The sequence below is a fragment of the Nuphar pumila genome, chromosome 3, assembly GCF_984573655.1.
Source record: "Nuphar pumila chromosome 3, dmNupPumi1.hap1.1, whole genome shotgun sequence".
NCBI classification, from domain to species: Eukaryota; Viridiplantae; Streptophyta; class Magnoliopsida; order Nymphaeales; family Nymphaeaceae; genus Nuphar; species Nuphar pumila.
Window position 1 is genome coordinate 14811967 of NC_143251.1, and position 24469 is coordinate 14836435.

The following is a 24469-nucleotide window of genomic DNA, read 5'->3' on the forward strand; positions in this document are numbered from 1 at the left end:
ATAGTTCTTCTCAAGTACTTCAGGACTCGATATATTGTATCTCAATGCACTTATCTTGGATTATTAGTATATTAGTTCAACTTGCTCATGCTGAAAGCTATGTCTAGTCTAGTTTTATTCATAGCATAAATGAGACTGCCAATAATACTTGCATACTCTAATTGGGATATGCTTCTTCCAATGTTAGTCAACAGGTTAACACTAGGATCAATCAGAGTAGCAACTGGCTTACAATCATAATGATTATATTTTTTTAATATTTTCTAAATGTAGTGGGATTGAGTCAATGCATAATCATTCTCATATTAATTAGTTTAATACCAAGTATGACATTAGCTAAACCCATGTATTTCATGTTAAATTTAAATAAAAAAAAACTTTTGGTATTATTTATGCATTCTACATTATTACTCATGATTATCATATCATCCACATAGAGACAAATAATTATGACATGACTATTTTTTACTTTACTATATATGTATTTATCAAAGTCATGAATTATAAAACCATATGAAATGATTACTTCATCAAATTTCTTATGTCATTGTTTTAAACCATACGATGACCTTAACAGTTTGCAAACTTTTTTTTTTTAACTTAGTGTTATGTAACCTTCTGGTTGTTCCATATAAATTTTTTCTTCTACGACACCATTCAAAAAAGCAGTTTTATCATTCATTTGATGAATTTCAAATTTATAAATTGATGCCAAAACAACCATAGTTCTAATAGATTCAATCCTACTTACAGAAGCATATGTATCAAAATAATTAAGTTCAGGTTTTTGTTTGAAACCTTTAGCTACAAGTCTAGCTTTAAATTTTTCAATAGAGCCATCAGTTTAAAGTTTCCTTTTAAAAATCCATTTGCATCCCAAAGGTTTAAAACCAGGAGGTAAATCAACCAAAATCCAGATTTTATTTTCTATGATAGAATTTAACTTACTTTCTATAACTTCTTTTCAATAAAAAACATTAGGAGAGGTCATACCTTTAAAAAAAAAATAGTGTCGCTATCTATCATATAGAGATGAAAATCAAGACCAAAATCTTTTGGTTTTCTTGATCTTTTACTTTTTTGAATTTCAGAATTTTCATGCTCACAATTTTTTTTTCTTGAATTATTTTCAATAACTTTTAGAGTTTCAAGTGATTTCAAAGTTAAATGTTCTCTAAATTTGACTTGGATAGATTCTAAAATTACTTTGATTTCAATGTCTATAAATCTATGTCTTACTATTTTGAGAATATCCAATGAAGACACATGTCTTGGTTTTTAAACCTATTTTGGTTAATTTTGGTTCAGTAAGCTTCACATAAGCAATACAACCTCAAACTTTTAAATAATTTAAAATTTGTTTTCTAGCTTTCTAAAATTCATACGGTGTAGTGTTTGACTTAGAATATGAAACTCTATTTAGAATATGACATAAACTAAGCAATGCATCACTCCATAAATTATAATCTATACTAAAACTAATAAGCATTGAATTAACCATATCAATTAGAGTCTTATTTTTATGTTCAGTTGTACCATTATGTTGAGGGGTATATAGACCAGTATTTTGTCTGTGTATAACATGAATTTCACAAAATTCAATGAACTTGTTTGAAAGATATTCACCACTTTTATCATATCTAAAATACTTTGTTTTGTAATTTTAAAAATTTTTAACCTCAACTTTGAAAATCTTAAAATTTTCAAATGATTAATATTTTGTTTTCATGAGATAGACAAGCATATTTTGTGAAATCATCAATAAAGGTTATCAAATAATTGTTACCCCCATGACTTAGAGTATTTTTCAAATCATATACATCATTGTGTATTAAATCTAATAATTTAAAAGTTCTTTCAACACTCTAAAATGACTTTTTTGCAAACTTTGCTTAAATACAAACATCATTTTTTCTAAGATGTTCAGTTTTTCATTTAGGAATAAGTCCTAAGTTACTCATGCTTCTCAAAGACTTATAATTTACATGTCCTAATCTAGCATGGCATAAATCATAAGTCAAGCATGTAAACAAAAGAAGAATCAACTTTATTAATCAAATTGAGTTTGAACAACCCATTGGTGGCATAGCCTTTGCCTACAAACTTATGTTTTTTCGATAATATAATACTACCGGATTTAATACAACTTTGAAACCATAAGGTATAAGAAAAGAAGCAAATACAAGATTTTTCCTGATGGTGGATACATGATACATATTTTGGAGGGTTAAACATTTCTCGAAGATGAAGTGAAGTTTCACACTCGCTTCTTCATGAACTTTAACTTCATGTTTATCACCCATATAGATCATATGGTCTTCCTCCATTGTTTCATATGTTTTGAATATACTTCTATCATTACACGAATAAATCATCGATCTAGAATCTATATACCACCCTTTATCTGAATTAGTTATAAATATCTCACTAACTATAGCCACCATGTCGTCATTAGGATTACTAGATTTATTGCCTTAGAATTTCTTCATGTGTCAGCATTCTCTCGCATAGTGACCCAGTTTTTCACAAGTATAGCAAGAAATAGTTTTTCTTTTTTTAGCATCAAATTTGAATTTCTTATTCTAGTTATTAAGTTTGGGTTTGAATCTTGGTTTGCGTTCAACCATATTTACTTTAGCATGAATTTCTTTTACTTCATCTTTTTTATCTTGAGTTCGAGTTTCCTTCTCGATTCTAAGATGTTGAAGAAGTTGTTCTAAGGTAAACTCTTCATTCTTATATTTCAATTCATTTTTATAATTTTTCCAAGATGAGGGTAATCTAGCAATAATTTCAACCACTTGAAATGATTCATCAAGGTTCATACCCTCAAACTTGATCTGATTAGCCAATATCTATATGGCTTTAGGTAACAGTGGCTTATCATCGAAAAAATTGAAATTCATATACTTGTTAGCTAAAAACTTATAATTTTCTACATCCTCCATTTTGTACTTGCTTTCAAGGGCTTCCCACAATTTTTTTGCAGTGTCGACTTCTAAGTAGAGTTTGAATAGGGTATCAGAGAGTGCATTTAGTATGTATCCGCGACACATGAAATCATGTTTATACTTTAGTTGCTTGTGGTTTTCAGCAATGGTTTTGTCCTTCCATTCTTCTAGATAGTCCTTTGTGAGCATGTACACCACTTTTGCAATCGTGAAGAAGATGAGCACCTTGTGTTACTATTATTTGAAATTGGTGTCATTGAACTGGGACAACTTAGGCAGCTCCTGATTTCCAACCTTCATAGTTGCCATTTTGCAAAACTATCGCTTGAAAATTGTTAGAAATTTTGCTTAATTTAGTGGGTTAGGCAACTGATATTGAACCAGTGAGCTTAGAGGCACGCGTAAACGCATTGTCTTTCAAGAGATAGTTGCCCTACTTGGGATCAAGTCTTCGATGCAATGGGTACTCGTGCAACTATGCTCCCATGATACAATCGAGCTTTCGCCTTCTTGCGAATGATCAAACTATGCCCTGCACTGGGTGAGCCCAACAACCTCGACACGGACCACCTTGAACAACCTCATGACTAGAGTTGAATCGGGTATGGATCCTGGGTATGAATAGAGTATGGATCTAGGTCCCAACTTAGATATGGATCCTAACTGGATTTATGCTAACCGGATCAGGACCAAATGAGTTTAGGCTAACTAGATCTAGGTTAATCGGATCAGGACCAAATGAGTTTGGGCTAATTGGATCTAGGTTAACCGGATCAGGATAGCAGTTGGACCTAGATCCGAACTTTGAACTTGGAGAACTAGAAGAGGAGAGAAAAAGCAGAGCTCATGGAGAGAGCAGAGAGCACTCATGAAAGTGAGAGAGATAGGAGAGGAGAGCAGTGAGAGATGAGAGAAATGGGAGAGGTGTTGGGTTTATATAGGCCTCAACCCCAGGGTCCCATTAAAGAGCCATAAAGTAGACCAAACAGTCCAACATGTAAGGTCAAAAATTTTGAACAAAAAGCATATTGGTTGGGTCCAAAATGACCATGTTAGACCCTTAACTATCCCTAGACTGGTCAAAGTCAATGGTCAATAGGTCCAGGGATAAGGGCGGCTGATCTTGGAATGCTTGGGTCGTAATGGCCATGCAAATCAGTTTAAATAATATCTGAATAGATCTAAATGGGATAAATGCATAGTTTTATGGCTTGGTCAATTGACATATATGGACTTGGGATAAAAAAACTGTCAAAGTGCCAAAAAGGTCAAAGTTTGACCAGACCGAACTGAGTCGAGTCTGGTATGAATCTACAATCCACAAATCGTAAACTGCAAACTCAAACCCAAATTCAAATCTAAATCTAAATCCAAATCCAAATATAAATATAAATGTAATGTTTATGATCTAAGATCCAAGATCCAATTATGGGTTTATAGGTTTGTTCAAACCTAAAATCTAATGTCCTTGAGGGCTATGCCCTCTAAGGCACCACCCCTGTAATGACCCCAATCCATACCCTTTAAAAATGCGGAATATTTTTTTTTCAATGCGGAAACCTTCCTAGAGATTCGGGGTCCTCACAGTTCCAATTTCCATTGGATAGCCCAACCACCACAAACGAAGTTGCAATCATCATCCATAAGAACCAACTAAAACTCTTTTATTAATGAACCAATAAGAGTCTCATACACAACTCAAAAGTGAAGTAACAACTGCATAAAGTAAAAAGAACTAAAAGAAGCAAAAATAGAGTCATTATGTCCCTTGCTGAAACTGACAAGTGCAAGTATGACTCTCATCCATCCCCAGTAGCCAGTCCAGCCTCACTGTTCACCATGTCCTGTGAAAAACCAACAAAGTAAGCTGTCAGAACCGAAATTCTGAGCATAACTACTTCTAAAGAAACCAGGTGAGACAAAGAACATGGATAAGATTTCATGCAATGATTTGAGTGAGTGCAGATATAAAATTTGCAGCATTCAAATATTCATACCTACCAACAATTACATATGTTCACCAGTCAAGAACACTAAAGCAGTACCATATATCAAGAACTAAATAACCAAACCTTGCAGCATGATTTCAATAAGTAAATCCTATGCTACCACCAAATCATGTCATGATATAGAGAATGATTCAAACATGCATGATCTAATGCATAACATGAAAAATGCATAATTATGTGCAATGCATGATTCCTTTTTATTATCTTTCATTTAAGTTTCATCTTTCTATATGCATGCCCTATTAAATGCATGCAGCTTTAAGTTCCTCTTTTTAATTATCGTTGCCCGCGGATATACCAAACGGGTACAATCCCTGAGGTTAAGTAGGTTCCCAAGGTAGCTTAACACACAATTTGTATTTTATTACTGGGTTCCAACTTAGCCCTCGACCGAATCACTTCGGAACATTAGACCTTCACATCTAATGTCGGGGACACTCCACACTCACAAGTGTCACTTTCTTGGTACCATAAACAACAGTTGTGTCAAACACACCACTCTCGGGTAAAGTGGCGGACTCTCCCTAAAACCGTGGCCAGGAGAAAGAACCTCAATATCGGGTTCAGGGGACAATTTACAACACACGAAGTTTTTGTATCCTCACAGTCTCCCCAAGACCGGATATCTAAGATTCTCATACTTCAGATGAGATATCCTAGAATATATATTACACTATTCTTATTATATTTGTATTAAAGTTAATTCTTTAAGTTTGCAATACCATATGCAAAAGTTAAGTGAAAACCCGCATCCTCCCTTGCAGGGAGCCTTACGGAACTCCAGCCCGTATAACAACTAGAATAGTGTAGTAATGTGCCAAACCATCTTATGTGGTTTGTGATGCATTTAAAAACATAAGTAAAAGAAAATCAAACTCACAGCTCTCCAGGCCGGTGATGGTCCATTTAGGCCATCGATGCACCACATAATAAAACCAAATTAGTGTTTCATTCGTAACAATAGGCCAAAGAGCCAAAAGCATGTGCACTTATGCAATCATAAACCCAAACATATGAATGTCATTGCTCATTCATATGCATTTCCACTATGTGTGTGTTACCTACATCACATACGGGTATTAACCAATCCATGGTTTTTTTAAGTGTGTAAGTGCACAATTCAAGTATTCTTACCCAAGAAGAATTATCAATAACTTGATCATGCTCGCATTCATAAGTACCATAATCATAACAATAATAGTTACATAACCTTCTTAGAAATGACATTCCAACATGTTCTTAACACCTATATATAGGTGTGCATATGTTCCAAGATTTCCCTTTATTCATATCAAGACTTATATCATACACAATATTTATAAAAATTTGGAACATATTTCCATTAAATCTAATTCATAACAGTCAAGTGAGATCATACACCTCCATGGCAAACATAAGTAACATATTGAAAACCAACACTTCCCTTCAGTCCTATAACAAGAGTTTAATTTCTATTTGGCACTGAAACACAATTCCATTTGTCTTGATTCAAGATAGAATAGCCTGTTATCTATTTTTACATAGATGCAGTTTCAATTGAAATCTGCCTGCTGAAGATGGAAAACAGTTTCCTTACGAGTAACAATACTAACAGTTCATTAATCAAAGCCTAATGTATCACATAGAAACACTTGAACTGGGAAAATATCAACTCAACGTAGGCACTAATAGTTCATTAACAAAACATACACAGCAACACTTTGGATTGATATCAAAGGCATTGATATCGGGTCATCCATGTCGGATTCATGGCCCAAATCCAACTAGGGATGCAAATGGGACAGATCAAGGATGGGGGTTTGAAATCTTTTGGCTATTTTAAATTAGCATCCCCATTATCAACAACAACTTCAGATTCCAAACATACCTTAAGTATTCGGTTTCAAGAATACAAGCACTCAAGTTCAGATAACCCTATTTCAGGTGAATAACAGTATCAAGACTTAACTTTCAGAACACAGATTGATAAAACTAAATCATGTCCATAGAACACAACCTATCTAAACCGAGGTTAAAAATAAAATCAGCCCCAGTGGATTTAACACACACAACATATCTAAACCAAGATTTAAAACAAAATCAATCCATGTTCTGTTTACATACCGCACACAGGGATATACTTGTGCACCTAATACACTAGCCTTCATGGTATGAAACTTCAAAGTAATTAAACAGGTTTCTGAATCTTGATGGCCAGTCCAATCCTAATCACCTTAATACAATTAAGAAAACCATGCTATAAAATGACACTTCATGGTCCTGAAGTTATGATGAACCAAGCTATTGATATGAAACTTTATCATACATAAACAAAAATTTGACCTAACTGTTGCAACTTAGTATAAAAACCATGATCAAGAATACTGTAGTCAAATGAAAACTGTAAAAGAAACACTGTACATGAAATAACCTAAAGTTCATGGGTTTAAATCTATCAACCTTCACGTACACGTGAATCAAATTCCTTTAAGAGAATCGTGATTACCCCTAAAATCGACAAATCAAACACCAAATTAGGCTAATCAGATGCTTCTATACTGATTTCCTAAATTAATACATGTCGAACCAAAATCTGTGTAGATCACGCATTTAGAATCAAGAATTTGCATTTACAAGTTAAACCCTTATTTCCGTCCGAGTTAGAGCTTCCCCCTGTAACCCCAGGGTTCGTGATGGCCTTCGGTTCCCCTTCTTGCATAAAAACAAGAAACCCCCACATCGTACATCTAGGGTTTAACAAAATTTTCTTTCCCTTTTTTTTTCTTTCTTTATTTTTGAAAATAGGGAATACCTCCATCGACAGCCTTCTCTGGATGCTCCCCTCAAACCCCTCACACGAGATCGAACCCATGTTCGATCCCTCACTCAAATTCGTTAGAAGCACCGTACCTTTTTTGAAGCTTTTCCGACGATCTTTCCGATGATCGGAGGCTGGGGACGCGAAGGCAGGACCGCGACTGACGCTCCTCACTGCTGCCGTAACAGGCTGCTTGTTGTGGCCTTCAATGGCAGCCGGTAGCCCCCTCGTTATCCGGCGTAACTCACACCGTGAGAGATAGAGGGAGAGAGAGATCGAGTGAAGAGGGCAAGAACCCCCTCTCCACTCCCCCTTTATCGGCCCACCGAACCCCTTCTTCGCGAGATGCAGGGGTCGGTTACGCCCTGCGTAACCCCCCCCCCCCCCCCCCCCCTTGCCCCCCTTTCTTGTTCTGTTACAGCATTATCGGGCAACCCTTATCGGGTTGCCCTTTCTTTCTTTAAAAGGCTGTACAGGGTGCGGCTCGGGTCCGGACCCGAGACCTGTAACCCAACCCCAACGAGATGGATCCACAAGTTGGATCCAAATGGATCCAACTGTGGATCCTCAGATTAATAAAAATAAAAAAAATTATTCATTTACTGTTATTATTATTAATAAATCGAGATTCCTATCATTTATACCTAATTTCCCCTTTATGGGTCCTAGATCTGAAATGTGGATCTAGGCCCAATGTGCAAAATTTGAAATATTTTGTAACATAAACAAAAAATTTTGGTAGCAAAAATTTTCGGGTTTTACAACCCCTCTATATAAAGACAATAAAATTTTGTATAACTTTCAATATGAGACTAAACTTTTGTAGGGAATCCTACACCCACACTTAGGAAAAATAAAAAATTAGAGGAAAAACATAGGGACAATTTTGAGTCAAAATCCAATAAAAAAAAGGTAGGTAGGAAAGTTGCAGGGAACCGTGTGGACTTTTCTCAACCACTTTTTATGCGTTTATTATTTCACTTATGGTGGGAAGGTAGTGCCAACAACCAACGTGATTCTTTCTGATGAAAATATTCTAAAACAAATGGGTCCTTATTGTGTAACAATATGCAATATATGTCAGTCTGAACTCAGTATATTTTGGTTTTTTTCTTAATATGGTAGACGAGTATTTAGACTTAATAGGTGGTCAACTAAGGAACTTCGCCTTATTACTAATCTTGAAATTCAAATTTTTTTTATAGTCTAGTTGGGGTTAGGCAGACCCCTACCGGTTCAATATTGATCAACTAATTTTTTTAATGTGCATAAAAAAACAGGCACTCTTTTATCAATGGGTATCAATGGGCTGGGGGTGATTTTTCAAAGAATTGGTTATTCTTCATCTCGCTAATTGTGCTAAGTTTTTAACCAAAAAATGAGTTTTGCATTAACTATAGCTAATGTCAACCATATCAAAATTGTACAAGGTGCTTAGCATCTCTATAGGCAATTCCCCTCTCGATCTCCTTCCTTCCAAAACTTATAATACTCGATAATAGACATTCATTCGGCTTGTTTCTATGATTACTTTTCCTTTAACTCTCACATTCTTTAGGATTTTTAATCATACAGACCATTCTCTTTCCTCTAATTTTCCATCATGAAAAAAAAAAACTGCTTCCACTATATGACCCCCTTGAGTGTGCATCATGTACCCCATATACAATTTCTCTTGGAAGATGTTGTGGATGTTAAACTTAACTCAACCCATGAGAGGGGTGTTTTGGTGTCGTAAATGCCTCCATTGGGTTGCCACTGGGTGCTCTAAATGCTTGAGAATGTACATCACCTGCTTCTGCACTCCCTGAACTACATTTGTGACCTATTGAAAAGTCTTGGCAATTTTCTAAAAAAAATTCTCATTTATTTTCCTCCATATCACCACATGATAGGCTATACTTCAGCTTGCTTGAACTTCTTTTTTCTTGAATTTTCTACATGTCCACCTGACCAAGTCATCTTTTACATTGATGATTGGTGTCTAAAACCTTCCAAACAAATTGGATACTGATTTTCATATGTGAGTTTCCCAAGGACACCTTAGGAATAGTTGATTGTATGTTTCTTCCTCCCTTTTGCATAGCTCACACATGCTTGGCATTTGAAAACCCAACTGTTGTAGGTGGTTTTAAGTAAGCAGCTTCCCTCTCATTCTAAGCACTTTTCATGAAGAACTCTTTCTCTGACAACCATTGAAGTTTATCTTCTTTCACGAGTTGCCACTCTATTTCTCTTATAGATTCTATTGGTAGATGCACTCTGACGTCAACTAGTTTAATATTGGGTGAGAGTTTTTGTCTAAGACAACATGAGTTGAATGTAACGAAGGGTGTGGTACAATACATGCTTGAGTGTTGAAAGGCAATTGTAGAATCAAAGGCCTTTGTGGCATCCATGGATCAAACCAAATTTAAATAGATATACCATCTCCAACAACTCATCTGACCCCCTCCTTCAATTGCATGGCATCAATACGAAACCCATTCCACCCATAAGATGGATGTTAAACTTAACTCAACCCATGAGAGGGGTGTTTCAGTGTCGTAAACGCCTCCATTGGGTTGCCAGTGGGTGCTCTAAATGCTTGAGAATGTACATCACCTGCTCCAGCACTCCCTAAACTACATTTGTGACCTATTGCAAAGTCTTGGCAATTTTCTAAAAAATTGTCTCATTTATTTTCCTCCATATCATCCATATCATCCATATCACCACATGATAGGCAATATCCTAACTTGCTTGAACTTCTTTTCTCTTGAATTTTCTACATGTCTACCTAGCCAAGTCATCTTTTACATTGATGACTGGTGTCTAAAACCTTCCAAACAAATCGGATACTGATTTTCATATGTGAGTTGCCCGAGGACACCTTAGGAATAGTTGACTGTATGTTTTTTTCTCCGTTTTGCATAGCTCACACATGCTTGGCCTTTGAAAACCCAACTTTTGTAGGTGGTTTTGAGTAAGCAGCTTCCCTCTCATTCTAAGCACTTTTCATGGAGTACTCTTTCTCTGACAACCATTGAAGTTTATCTTCTTTTGCGAGTTGCCACTCTATTTCTCTTATAGATTCTATTGGTAGATGCACTCTGACATCAACTAGTTTAATATTAGGTGAGAGTTTTTGTCTAAGACACCATGAGTTGAATGTAACGAAGGGTGTGGTACAATACATACTTGATTGTTGAAAGGCAATTGTTGAATCAAAGGCCTCTGTGGCATCCGTGGATCAAACCAAATTTAAATTGATATACCTTCTCCAACAACTCATTTGACCCCCTCCCTCAATTGCAAGGCATCAATACGAAACCCATTCCGCCCATAAGATGTGGTCGGGCTCTTCCTAGGCACCCACATGGACTCTTTCAACAAATATTTAGCCTTGACTAGCAATGTCCAAGGAGTTATTTGTTGTTGGCATAGCTTCCATGCTAATTTAGTAAGAGTCGCTATGTTGGTCCCTTCAATGCTTTTAATGCCAAAGCCCCCTCTACCTTGGGTTTGCAAACTTGGTTCTAGTTTAGAAGGTGTGTATGTTTGTGAGACTCATCTTCATGCCACAAGAACTTATAAATAGTTCTTTATATCTCTTGAACGATAGTAGTGGGAAGTCAAAAACATATCATCCAATATATCGGGAAGGAAAGTAGGATCGACCTAATGAGGACTATTCTAGCCACCATGAACAAGAAATTTACATTCCATGTTTCTAATTTTGGCCTGAATTTTGCTAGCAATGTCTCGCATCTCCTTCTTTAATGCTCCTTTGAATAGAGAAAGTCCCAAGTATGGCACAAAGAGGGTTTTGAATTACCACCCACTCTACTGAGAGATTTGATTGGCCCTTGTGTGAGAGAGGTTAAAGGGGATGAATATGGTTTTTTCTTTACTGATCTAAAGACACAAACTCTCTCAAATTTTATCATCATTCTCAAGAAATTCTTAATGGAGTTCCTACAATCTTGTAAGAAAAAAAGTGCATCATCCTTATAAAAACTATGATGCCACATGAAACCTCTCACTGTGACTGGGGTTATGTATCTTTTCCTTTCCTTTAGATACATTGAGTGTGATAATCTTTTCATTACCATTAGAAACAGATAAGGTGACATAAGGTCTCTTTGTAGCTGACCCCCACTACTTGAAAAAAACTTGCTTGTCTCCCCATTAATGATATATGGAAATGATGGAGTCTCAACACACTGTATAATAAGTGTAATCCATTTTTTTGCAAACCAAAAAAACTTCAAAGTGCTTTTCAGAAAAGACCACCCTACTCTGTCGTACGCTTTGGTTAGGTTTGTTTTGAACATCACATTCTTTTTTTTTCTTGTTGCCATTGAGTCAATCATCTCATGAGCTAGAATGATGTTGTCATGTATATAACTTCATTTCAAAAAGGCCCTTTGATTCTACCTTAATCTTTGTTATCACCTTATACAAAAAGTTACATAGGCTTTTGTTGGCTCCCTCTACCTTGAGAATTAATACTATATTGGTTTGGTAAACTCTTTTTAGCAGTTTTCTAGTTTTGAAAAAAAATCATAATTGTTTTGCATACATCTTCTCCCATTATTCTCTAATATTTTTGGAAGAAGATACCAAGAATCCATCCCGGCCTGGAGCACTATCAGCTCAAGAATAAAAATTACTTGTTTTATTTCATTCTCTGTTACCTTTGTAATCATCATGGTGTTTTATGTGACACCCAAAAATTTTATGATTTTTTTTAAATGATAATGATTTAAAATAGCAAAAAAAAATATGGTTTTAGATAACCAATTTAAGAGAAAGCACTCTCAACATTTAACCAACTCAAGAGTTAGAATCCAACTAAACTTTTTCATTTCATCAAAATAAAATTCATTCATACATAGTCCATTTATAAATCTGGTGAACTACAAGTATTCATTTACAAAATATCAAAATCCATAACACGTGAAAGTCACAAAGCACACAATGCTCCCAAGACTAGAAGGGTCCATGATCCAGCTCCAGAGATACTTGATCTTCTCACATTCGGGTACCTGAAAAAGAGAAAGTTAGCAGAGGTGAGACCATCCATTGTCGCAGTAAGCAACTCGACCTCCCATCTTGCGATAGCAAACATGGCTAGGTCTACTAGCAATAGGACCTCCCAAGGGTCTACAATATAACTATGAGTCATACTCCCATCTCTATGTGGGATTTGACTCAACACATCATCAACTCAAGAGAAAACACCAACAATAAGTCACACATACCAAGACATGCTCAAAACTAAATGTGTGCATATATCTTAATTACTTTCTCTATTTAAATTCAACTTTTGCTTTTTATATAATGCAAATGCAATTAACTTGTTTCAATATTAATTACTTTTTCATATGGGCACCACTTCCTCGAACAGCTATAGGCAAACCAGTCTACATGGGGTGTATTTTCAAATATTTGTATTTTAATATTTTATTAACCCCAAGAGCATATAGCTACACCAGCACCAAGGTCCAACGCCCTTCGTCAAGGTATTCCTTTCTCTGGATAAAGTTGTAGTGCACTACCACTAGTGTACGTAGCATGAACCTCCAACACAAGAAGTCTTGTCCCCTATGCTATTGTAGTTAGAGACTGGTCCACCCTCAGCGACCAAGATGGGGCCGACAACAACAATACGCCACTGTCGCTAAGAAGGAATCTATCAATAACTCAACATTCTACGGCGTTGGTGCAAACTCGCTCTCTAGATGAGTAGAAAGTCACTCAAGGTTATAGGTTACCTCATCTTTCATGGCGTAGCCATACATCTCTGTGTAACTTGTTTCACTTTATTTTAGTTCATATGAATTAATACAAATTATCTAAGTACCCACACCAGTACATTGGGCCCTTGCCCAACAAGCTACACAATTTTATTAATTAAGAAACATATGATATTTATGCACAATTCTCACTACATACATGAGGTCTCACTTGTACCCCAATAGGCATTATGCCATGCATTCAACATGTAGTGCCCACATCAGCACCACCACTTCGTATTGCCACATTTGTAAATACGAGCCAAACAAGACCATGTATGCTTAAACTACACAATATCATGTTGTCATGTACGTAACAATAACTCTTATATGCTATACTGAAAGAAAAAAAGCATAAACTTATACATATGCATCATTCTCATGCATGCATGCTAACATACTTATGCATTTCAACACAAATTGGGTCCCTTCTTAAACCAACAACCACAAACTGGTGCATTACATCAAAAAATACATCACATATAGGTCTCCCAACCTGTTTCTGGGTTGATTCACTTGAATCACAGGTTTAATAGTCTTTACCCGAGCTCAAAACAATATAATATTGCATTCTGGTGCACATGAGTCGACTTTCTTGAGCACAGGTGCGGACTCACATGTCAATCTGAACATAAACTATACTCAGGGGTCAACTCTTCTGGATCCAGGAGTCGACTCACAGGATAAGGGGTCAACTCTCTACATAGTGAGTCGACTCTCTCACTGTAGAGGGTTAACTCTTCTGAAAATAATTAGCTCAATATAAAACATGTGTCGACTCTTTTTTTTAAAGGAGTTGACTCTCTAATAGAGAGTCAACTCTTCTAAAACAAAGAGTCAACTCCTCTAAATAGAGGTCGACTCTTCAAAAATAAGAGTTCACTCTTTTTTTTTTTAACATGGGTTGATCCTGTCTAGAGAGATGAGTCGACACCCAGAAGCAGGGGTCGACCCTCGAGTCTGCCCAACCTTCTACAAAGCAACAGAAGTCGACTCTTATTCAGCAGGGGTCGACTCCTACCCTTTGCAGAATCGGGTATCTCTACAAAAATATCATTTTCAGCTATAAAACACTAGACAACGGTTTATACCCTCCAACTCCATTCCAATATGCTACGAACAATATCACATACATTATTCATAAAAATCTCAAGCTTAACACAAAATTTTAAGTAATCATAACATGGATATGAACTTGGGCTAATCAAGTTAGCATATATGCATATTTCAACTCAATATTTATCTCTAACAACCTTTCAAGCACAAATTTTATTCTCAAAATAAATACATATCATTTTCAACATAGCTTTTACCCAAAAACCAAAACATCAACACAACTAGAAGCATGTAAAACCAAAAAACATGCTCAAACATCCATTCTCATATACAATCTACTGCACATTCAGTTTCTAAAATTTTTATCTTTAAAACATGGATTTTTCTTAAAAATAACAGTCATGATTTTAAATAAAACACTCTTGAAAATAGCCATTAAGTTAAAACAAAATTTCACTTCATAAATTGGGTACTAAACCATATTTTTAAACAAACTTTGCAATAGAAACTAGCCACATAAATTCTTATTTCTCTAACATTTACAAAATCAGATTTTTAAACACTTTGGAAACAAGAAAGAGCTACAGAAATTTTAGTTCATAAAATAGTTACAGAGAACCAGTTTGTGAACACGGCATGTAGTAGCAAATGATAAATAAATGAGTAGACTCTCATGGTGCATGAGTCGACTCTTTCAAAACCAATGAGTCAACTCTCTCACAACAATAAGTCGACTCTCTCCCAAAGGAGTCGACTTACAGCATCTCTACAACACATAACATAATGTTTCCATAGGAGTCAACCCCTGAGACCTAGTTCGGTTCTATACTTCCTAAACTCTAAAATCTTGGTGTTCAAAGAACTCAACTCGAATGAAACACATCTCCAACACATTTAGGGGTGTTTCAAATCGATAAATCACAACAAAAGCCAAAACATTACTGAAAAACTCGATTCTACAAATACACCAAATCATTTTATGTATGCTTTTCTACTAACAACACAATAAAAACTACTTATAGTTGTAGAATGTTCACTACCTAGGAAACGGGGAATCGAGCACCTACCTTAAGTCTCTTAACCGACAGGTAGGAATACACACAAGCAAGGTTCGAGCCAAGCTTGGGCTGGCTCAACTCGACTCGAGGAGAAAAGGTGGTTGTTCATGCTTGGCTCGAGCTTGAACAACCTATATTCGAGCTCGGCTCGAGCTAAACACATTGACAAAAAAAATTTTACGTTTTTTTTTTTAAATTTGTGTCAAAAGTTATTTTTGAAAGAAACGTAAGTGATGGAATTTGAACCCAAGTCACTTTCCAAAGAGACTAATGACTCACCCACTATAGTAACACCTCTTTTTGTGTTCTAGTATAGAAAAATAATATACATATATAAACTCTAATTTCTTTATATAACTATGTGAACCGAGCCTAATCAGGTTTATCGAGCCTAACTGAGTTGGACTACCTGTTCAAGCTCGGCTTGTTTATGTGTACCGAGCCTAAACCTCTATTCAAGCTCAACTCATTTATTTTTCGAACGAGCTCGAGACAAGCTTAAATGGGTCAAGCCTGAGCTAGCTCGGCTCGTTGTGCATCCCTACCGACAGGAATAGGGACACAATAAGCACAACACAAACACTCTCAATATATCTATATGTGTCTCCCACACACACAAACTCGAACTCCTAGCTACAACACACATTGGGGAGTTGACTACACCAAAAGAACGCTCAGGCACAGACTGGGGGCACCTCCACATGATGTTCCAGTTGTGGCAAACCTCCAACAAGAGTGCAGCTTAGTCACAAGACAATGGTGGAACAGGTGGGTCATCCACCAAGAGGAGGAAGAAGGCAAGAGATAGATGTGTGAGAGAGAGAGTTCAACAAAAGAGAGAAAAAAGAGAAATGTGTGAATTAAGAGGGGTTCTTATAGGGTCCCACAAAAAGGGTTTGGATTTGGCCCCTAACGGGTTTAGGTCTGGGCAAAAAGTGATCTAGATCTGGTTGGGTTCCAACCAGATCTCAACCATCCAAAATCTTGGGCTCCTAGTTAGCCCACTAATTGGGTTAACTAGGTCCCAACCTAGTTGGTTTGACTAAAAAGAAAACCAACCAAAAGAAAGCCAACCATGTGGCAATGTCCAGTTGACCCTCGCAGTTCTGACCAGCTGAGGTTGGTTGAGCTGGGTGCAGGGGCATAGCTAGGGGGGGCAGGACTGGGCTGTAGTCCAGTCCTGCCTCCCCAAACAGTTACATTTGTTTTTAAAGCCCAGTCCTAGCCCTGCCCTGATTCCATATGAAATAGATTTTTATCCATTTTTTAGCCTAGCCCAGCCCTGACTGCAGCAAATAGTTTGATTTGTCCATATGAAATAGATTTTTATTAATAATTGTAGCCATTTTTTATTTTATCTCAAAAAAAAAAATTCGGGATCGTTGCCCCCGACCCCCCGACTATCACACAAATACATTTTTTTTCTACACCTCTGTTTGCCCCCCCCCCCCCCTCACATGAATCCTAGCTATGCCTCTGGCTGGGTGGCATCTGCAGCTACTACCCCAGTTGAAATGACCAAATTTTTTTCTAAAAGTAACTTGTGGCCAAATGAGCCCTTTTAGCCCAAAACTATCCTTCTCCAAAACAAGAAACTATAAATATGTCATCAAAACAAAACAAATAATTTTGGATATGTCCCCCATGCAGTTGACTAACTTGGTCAACTCTCGGTTGGATGACTATGTCTCTCAAGACAAAAATACTTTCAAAACAACCCAAAATTGACTGAAATGCTCCCAAACTTGTCAGGCATGCTCCCAACTCATTTTAACTCTAATTTTGATGAAATAAAGACCGTTATTTTCAAAAAATTCATAAGAACACAACTAAATATGCCAATTTCATGAAAAAATCTATCTATATTGCTATTTTCTAGAATTTACAAAATAAAAAAATAGCAGATATTACATTTTCTCCCTCTGTAACCATTGGATCTACATGTCCTTCTAGTGTTTCTTAGGAAAGAGGTTGTCTTTCAAATAGTTTTAAGAAATATGCCACAACCATTGTTTTGATCTCCTCATTTTCCTTCACTTCTACCCCCATCTTCCTTAACAATGGTTGATATATTCTTCCTCATAATATTCTTGTTTGTTAAAGCATGAAAAAATTATGTGTTTCAATCCCCCTCCTTGAGCCACCTGCATCTCGATTTTTACTTTTACATGTTGATGTATTCCAGTGATCCTGGGTTAGGTTTATTGGTTTAGGTAGGCTAGGTTAGGTTCAGGCTAAGTCAAAAAGTCAATTCAGGTGAAAGGGTAGGCTAGTTCTAACAGTTTTTGGTAAAAATTCTAGTATACCCAAATGGTGTGTTAGAAAAATATCAAAAAATAGGATATGATTCTAAACACCTTAAGGAATGAACGTACCAAATTTCAGGGTCAAGGGATTTATATTTTGATAATTAAAAATTCAAAAAATTATAAGTCAAGAATGAGTTTTCTAGGACTGAATTTGGGTAAAATATGCATGAATTGTAAATTCAATATCTCCATACATATATATGATAAAATCCTGATTTTTGAGGTCCTGATATAGATATCCTAAGCGTGTTTGGGTCCAAGTTTCAAGTTTAAATGACTAATGGTTTGGGCTGAGAAGCTTTTGCAAGTCTAAAATTTTTTTTACTTCGTTAGCATACAAATTCTGGACAAATTGGGGTTTAGGAGAGGTTAAGGTGTGAGAGAGGTTTAGGAAAAGGGTTACAATGACTTACACATTTCAGGGAGAGTGTCCTAAGGCTGGGGAAGGGTCTAGTTCATCCAGGGTTACCGAGGTTCCACGTACTTGATTGGTTTGGGCCGAGTCCACTACTTTGTTAATGCAGTTCACACAAACACCTAAGTAGAAGTGGTTCTACTTAGTACCTAGGTTATTTCTGACCAAGCAAGGTTTGAAACACCTTTAGCTGAATTAGACAAGAGCCCTTAGAGTAAGGTGAACAAGTAAGGAGGTAGGGACTCACATAGGTAAGAAAAGGAGAGAGATGTTCACAAGAGAGAGAATGACGTTAACTAAAAAAAGAGAGAAGAAGAGAAAGATGCTTTTTAGAGAGAAAATTTAATTTTAATTTTCATCTTTCTCTTACAAAATGAGGCCCTTTTATATGTCATTGCAAGTCTCTTAATGACATTAAAGTATAATTAAAACAAGTAACCTTACTTAGATACTATATACTTCTAAACTTAGGTAATACTTACCCAAGTCACTAATAAGGGTCCATTTTTACAATAGGATCTTAGGCTTCCAAGGCAATTAAGGAAGGAGCCCAAGGGTCTACATGACTTCTTTGGAGGGACTTGATGGCCCCTTGGGCGATGCCAATTAGGTGGGGTCCAACACGTCTCCAAGGAGGCTTCTAGAGGGGGATGCCCAATATGGGTCCCATTTGTGCATTAATGAGGGGGTGCCCAATGGGGTCCCATAAAAATGAGGTGGTTGTTGTCTAAGGTGGCGTCATCTTGGCTTGGGTCTCATGTAGATAAGGTGACTTGCATCAAATAGAGCTCAGATAACGGATCAAGATTGGCTTGGCTTGGACTCGTTTGCATAATGTGGACCTTTAAAGTTGGATCGGTCTCACCCGAGACTTAGTCTACATCATCCCCTCCCCTTGAGATTTGCCTAGTCCCTTAGGCCAAAATCCTTCTCCTCTTGCTTTCATTTGCGACTTCTCAATTCATCGTGGTAGAGCATTAACGACTCAGTTTTGGTGGTCCTTCTTATATTTAAGCTTAAAATCATAACCCATTATCTTAGTGACCCGCTTATGTTGTAGTGGGGTCATGTTGTGTAGTTGCTTTATGAGGTACTTCAAGCTCTTGTGGTCGGTGCAAACCGCGAAATGCCGACCAAGGAGATATGACCTTCATTTTTTGAGGGCCAAGATGATCACAAGCATCTCCTTCTCATATGTTGATAGCGCCTTGGCTCTATTGGTGGGTGGCCCTCTTGCATCAATACTGGTCCAATACCGATGTTACACCATGAAGTCCTTCGAGTCAGAGAAGGCAAGAACGTGAGCTTTGCACATGGCTTGCTTGAGCTTCTTGAAGGCAAGTTTAACTCTTTTCGACCATGCAAAGGCGTTCTTCAACATTGTTGTCAATGGTGATACAATAATCTAGTATCTCTGCACGAACCTCCTATAGTATCTGATGAGACTGAGGAACCATCTCGAGGTCTTGATGGTAGTTGGTTTAGGCTGAGAGATCATGGCTTTAACCTTCCTAGGGTTTGTGCTAATGTCATTCTCATTCACGATATGGCCAGGGTAGGACACAAAGGGTTGTCCAAAGTTGTACTTGGTCCGTTTAGCCAAAAAATTATGCTTCTTTAGGGTTCGTAGGATGACCCTAGCATGCTTTTGGTGTTCCTCCCAAGTGCAACTATAGATAAATATGTCATCGAAGAATACGAGAATAAACTTTCTAAATATGGGTCGGAAGACATCATTCATCACCTTTTGAAAGGTGGTTGGGGCATTCATCATTCCAAAAGGCATTACTAAGAACTCAAATTGGTCGTCATGAGTCCTAAATGTTGTTTTCAATATATCCTCCTTCGCCATCTAGATTTGATGATATTTGGCTCTAATGTGAACACTCATACCCCATGCAATTCGTCCAATAGTTCATCAATGATCGGTATGTGGCGTTTGTCCTCCGAGGTCACCGCATAGTGAGTGCAGTAATCAATGCAAAACCACTAAGTGTGATTCTTCTTTCTCACCAACAAGATCAGTGAGGAGTAGGGGCTAGAACTTGGTTGAATCACCCCTCTATCGAGCATTTCTTGGATCAATCTTTCTATCTCATCCTTTTAAGAATGAACCTACCGGTAGGGTCTAATGCTCACGGGTCCCTCACTCAAAATAAATGTGATATGATGATCTTAGGACCATTTCAAGGGGTAGGGAGGTTGGTTCCATGAACACATCTTCAAACTCCATTAAAACTTATTGGAGTTTGAAAGGGACCTCTTGCTCTTCTTTGCTTTCTGCTTGCATGGTTTCATGCATCATGCACAACAAGGCTACGTGAGTTGCTTTAAAAAATTTAAGAGTCTCTTTGAGCTTATCTCATAACTCTGCACACTTCTCCCTTCCTTCTCGAAACTCATCTCTATTTTGCTAAAGTTCTAATGGACCTCACCTAGGCATTGAAGCCAACTCATCCCTAAGATCACGTCAATCCCTTTGATAAGAAACACATAAAAGTCAACATTGAACTTGGATCTTTGCATCTTGAGATCCGTATTCAAGTACATGCTCACACATTGAAGGCGGTTATCATCTCCAACTACAACATATGTTGTTCCTTCACATCGCATCCAAGGCTTGAAATAAGATCTTTTCTCATGAAATTATGGGTAGATCCAGTATTAACCATGACCTCCACTTGCAATTGGTACAAGCTTCTCTTCACACACATGAAGTTGGGAATGGGAACTCTGGAGAGGGCATGAAAAGATATTCCATGGCCTTGATCTGTTTCCTCCTCTGATTCGTCCAAAGTGTGGACTGGCTCAACCTCACTTGTCTCCTCTTCACTTTCGCAAACAACATACATCTTGAGAATCTCACACTTATGCCCAAGGCTTTACTTCTCATCGTATTTATAGCACAACCCTTTGTTGCGGCAGTCTGCCATTTGGGATCTACTAACAAATTTGGTTTTGACAAGGGTCCAAATTTGTTTTTTGCACGTTCTTCCTTGACGGGTGTGTGATTCTGGCTTATCGAGGGGTCGAGTAAGCCTCCTTATGTGGCCAGAATTTTTCCATCTTTCTTTCATGATTCATGGTTTTCCCAAGCACTCTTCCAAGTATGGGGTATAGAGTCATAAGCTCTATACAAATCTCATCTTTGAGACCTCACATTAATGCACCTATCAAGGTGGGTTCAGACCAATCACCTCACATCATGCTAAGAACCTCAAACTTGACTTGATATTCTTGAATGAACCCTTTTTGTCTCAAACTTTTCATCAACATATTATAGTTAGTATATGAAGATGGTCCAAACCTTTTCAAGAGTTCTCTCTCAAACTTTATCTAAGTCGATGTTCTGTAGCGTTGCTCATGCCAATAGTACCACCAGATTGCTTCACCTTCAAGGTGAGCAACAATGTATCCTAAGCTACTTTCATGAGGATTCCTTGGTTTACATAGTATTATTTCATTTTGTGCAACCAGTCATGGAGATCTTTCTCCCAAAAAACAGGAAAAAGAATCTTCATGGGCCACAGTAGAGAGACACCAAGGTTGGAAGTTCTCGAATCAAATCCAAAATCTCTTGGTCACCGACCAAGGATGGAATCATGCATCTCTTCTTTGTCACAATCCTCTTGCTCATGATGGTTGTTGTTGCCTCCGCCTCCCATATTGTTGTACTGGAGCTGGATGACGTCTTGAATGGTAATGTAGAGTTGTCGAACCATCTAGGTAAGGTTGTGTGATCATCGCAAAATTTTTCCTCTCGTAATATTCTCTCTCTTCCTTCTCTTTTCCTTTCTAACCTCTATTTTCCTCCTTTTTGAAGGGAGAAAAATAAAAGAGAGAAAAGAAGAGGGAAGAGAAAAGAAGAGAGGAGAGGAATTCTTTTGCGGGTCTCACTTGACCTTAATTTTGAAAATATTCGAAATAACTCACCTCCGTTTTGAAATATTTGCGGGAAAACTGGGAGACGGGATCCGCTCGTCGGTACGAGGTTCGACCATTCCTGGCACCTTTACCAGGGGTAATCGAACCAAGGGTTGAATTAATGCATTTTGCTTTGCAGTGAATTTATCTAAGTATTTTATCCTAAGTCTAAAATGCACAATGAATCATGCTTGTGCAAATGCAAAGATGTATGCTCTTTTTTTGAAAATATTTTGAAGAATTTCCAAGTGAATCAGATAAAGTGAAGAAATGCTTCCTAACTTAGAACTTAAGATTTGAAGTTCTAAGTTTTTAGAATAATCAGAGCTTAGGAAAATGAATTTGGATCTTTGAGAGAAATGATCTTAAAACTGAAGGAAAGAGAATTTCAAAGTCATAAATGGACTTTGAATTTGGAAGTTTGAACTTGAATGAATATTTGGAATGGAATTGAATTCTAACTTTGAAGTTAGAAGGAAATGTGGGGGATTTAAAGGAATTGAGGAATGGGATTTGGAACAGTTGGAATTTCAAGATGAAATCCGAATCCAAATTCTGGATTCTGAATAGAGTTTTGAGTTGATTTTTGGATTTAAAATCTGAAATAGGAACTTTGGTTTGAATGAAATGGGACTGGCTTTTAGAATTGGAATTTAAAGTGGAATTTGGACTTGGAATTTTGAATGAAATTGGATTCAAGATTTTGAATCCAAGATGGTATTTGGATCTGAAATCTGAGATCCGAAATAGGGTTGGACTCTGGATCCTAAGATGGAATTGGATCTAAAGTTTGAGATCCAAAGTAGAATTGGATTCTGGATCCTAAATTGGACTTGGATCTGAAATCCGAGATCCGAGGTGAATTGGGTTTTAGATCCTAAAGAATGGATTTGGATCTGAAGTCCGTGATTCAAAGTAGAGTTGGATTCTGGATCCTAAGAATTGGAATTTGGATCTGAATCTGAGATCCAATGGTAGAATGGGATCTGAATCCTAAATGGATTTTGGATCTGAAGTCTGAGATCCAAATGTAGAATTGGGTTCTAGATCCTAAGAATTAGATTTTGGATCTGAGTCTGAGATCCAATGGTAGAGTGAGGATCTGGATCCTAAAATGAAATTTGGATCTGTGATGGGAGATCCAGAGTAGAATAAGGATTTGAATCCAAAATGGAATTTGGATCCGTGATTGGAGATCCAAAGTGGAATGGAGTCCTACACTTGGAAATCTGGGTCCAAGTTTGAGACTAGGATTTGGTTTTTTTGAAAAAGTCCAAATGGGACTTTTAAAGATGGATCTGGGTTTTGAAAACCCAGATCAAATCTAAACCTTGATTGAAGATAAGGGATGAACTTGATTTTGAAAAGATAACTTCAAAGTTTAAATTTGAACTTCGAATTTCGATTTGAGTTTGGAAATCTGAAGTTTGAATATAAAATGATTTTGGAATTTCAAAGTCAAATTAGATTTTGAAATTGAATTTTGAATCTTTGAAATGAGATAGAATTGGATTTGGATAAGATTTAAGAAGAAGAATCACTTGGAATTTTGAAAAGGAAGTTTTGAAAATATGATGCAATTCTATCCTATATGATGAATGAATTTAAATTTTGAAATTAGATTTTGAAAATTGTATTTCATTCTTTACATGAATTGAAATAAGATTGAAAATATAATACATCCTTGACTATGGTCATTGAATGTATTATATAATAATCTATATTTAAACTCAGGTGAAGAATGAAACATATTTTGTGCTTTTATAGAGTTTAAAATGGAATTAACTCTCAATATACCCTGACTATGGCCATTGGTATATATATTGAATTAATTCTAAGTTAAACTATGATAAAAGGTGAAATATTTGAAGAATATGATGATTTTTGAAAGGGGATCCAGTGTGGATCCAGTATTATTTCATAAAAGATAAGAATACTAAGTCTTGTTTACACCCCGACTATGGCCGTTGGTGTAAATCATCAACTTAGAATTAACTTACCTTTTATGAGATGGTGCACGTGCCATTCGTGTTTCACCATTGTGAGAATTTGAGAAATAACAAAAAAAAAATGCATGGAATAAACAATTCATGGTATTCTATGATGCTCATTCATTCTACCTAAAGCAATAAATGTAAATTCTTATTCCAACCTAACTATTACAATGGAT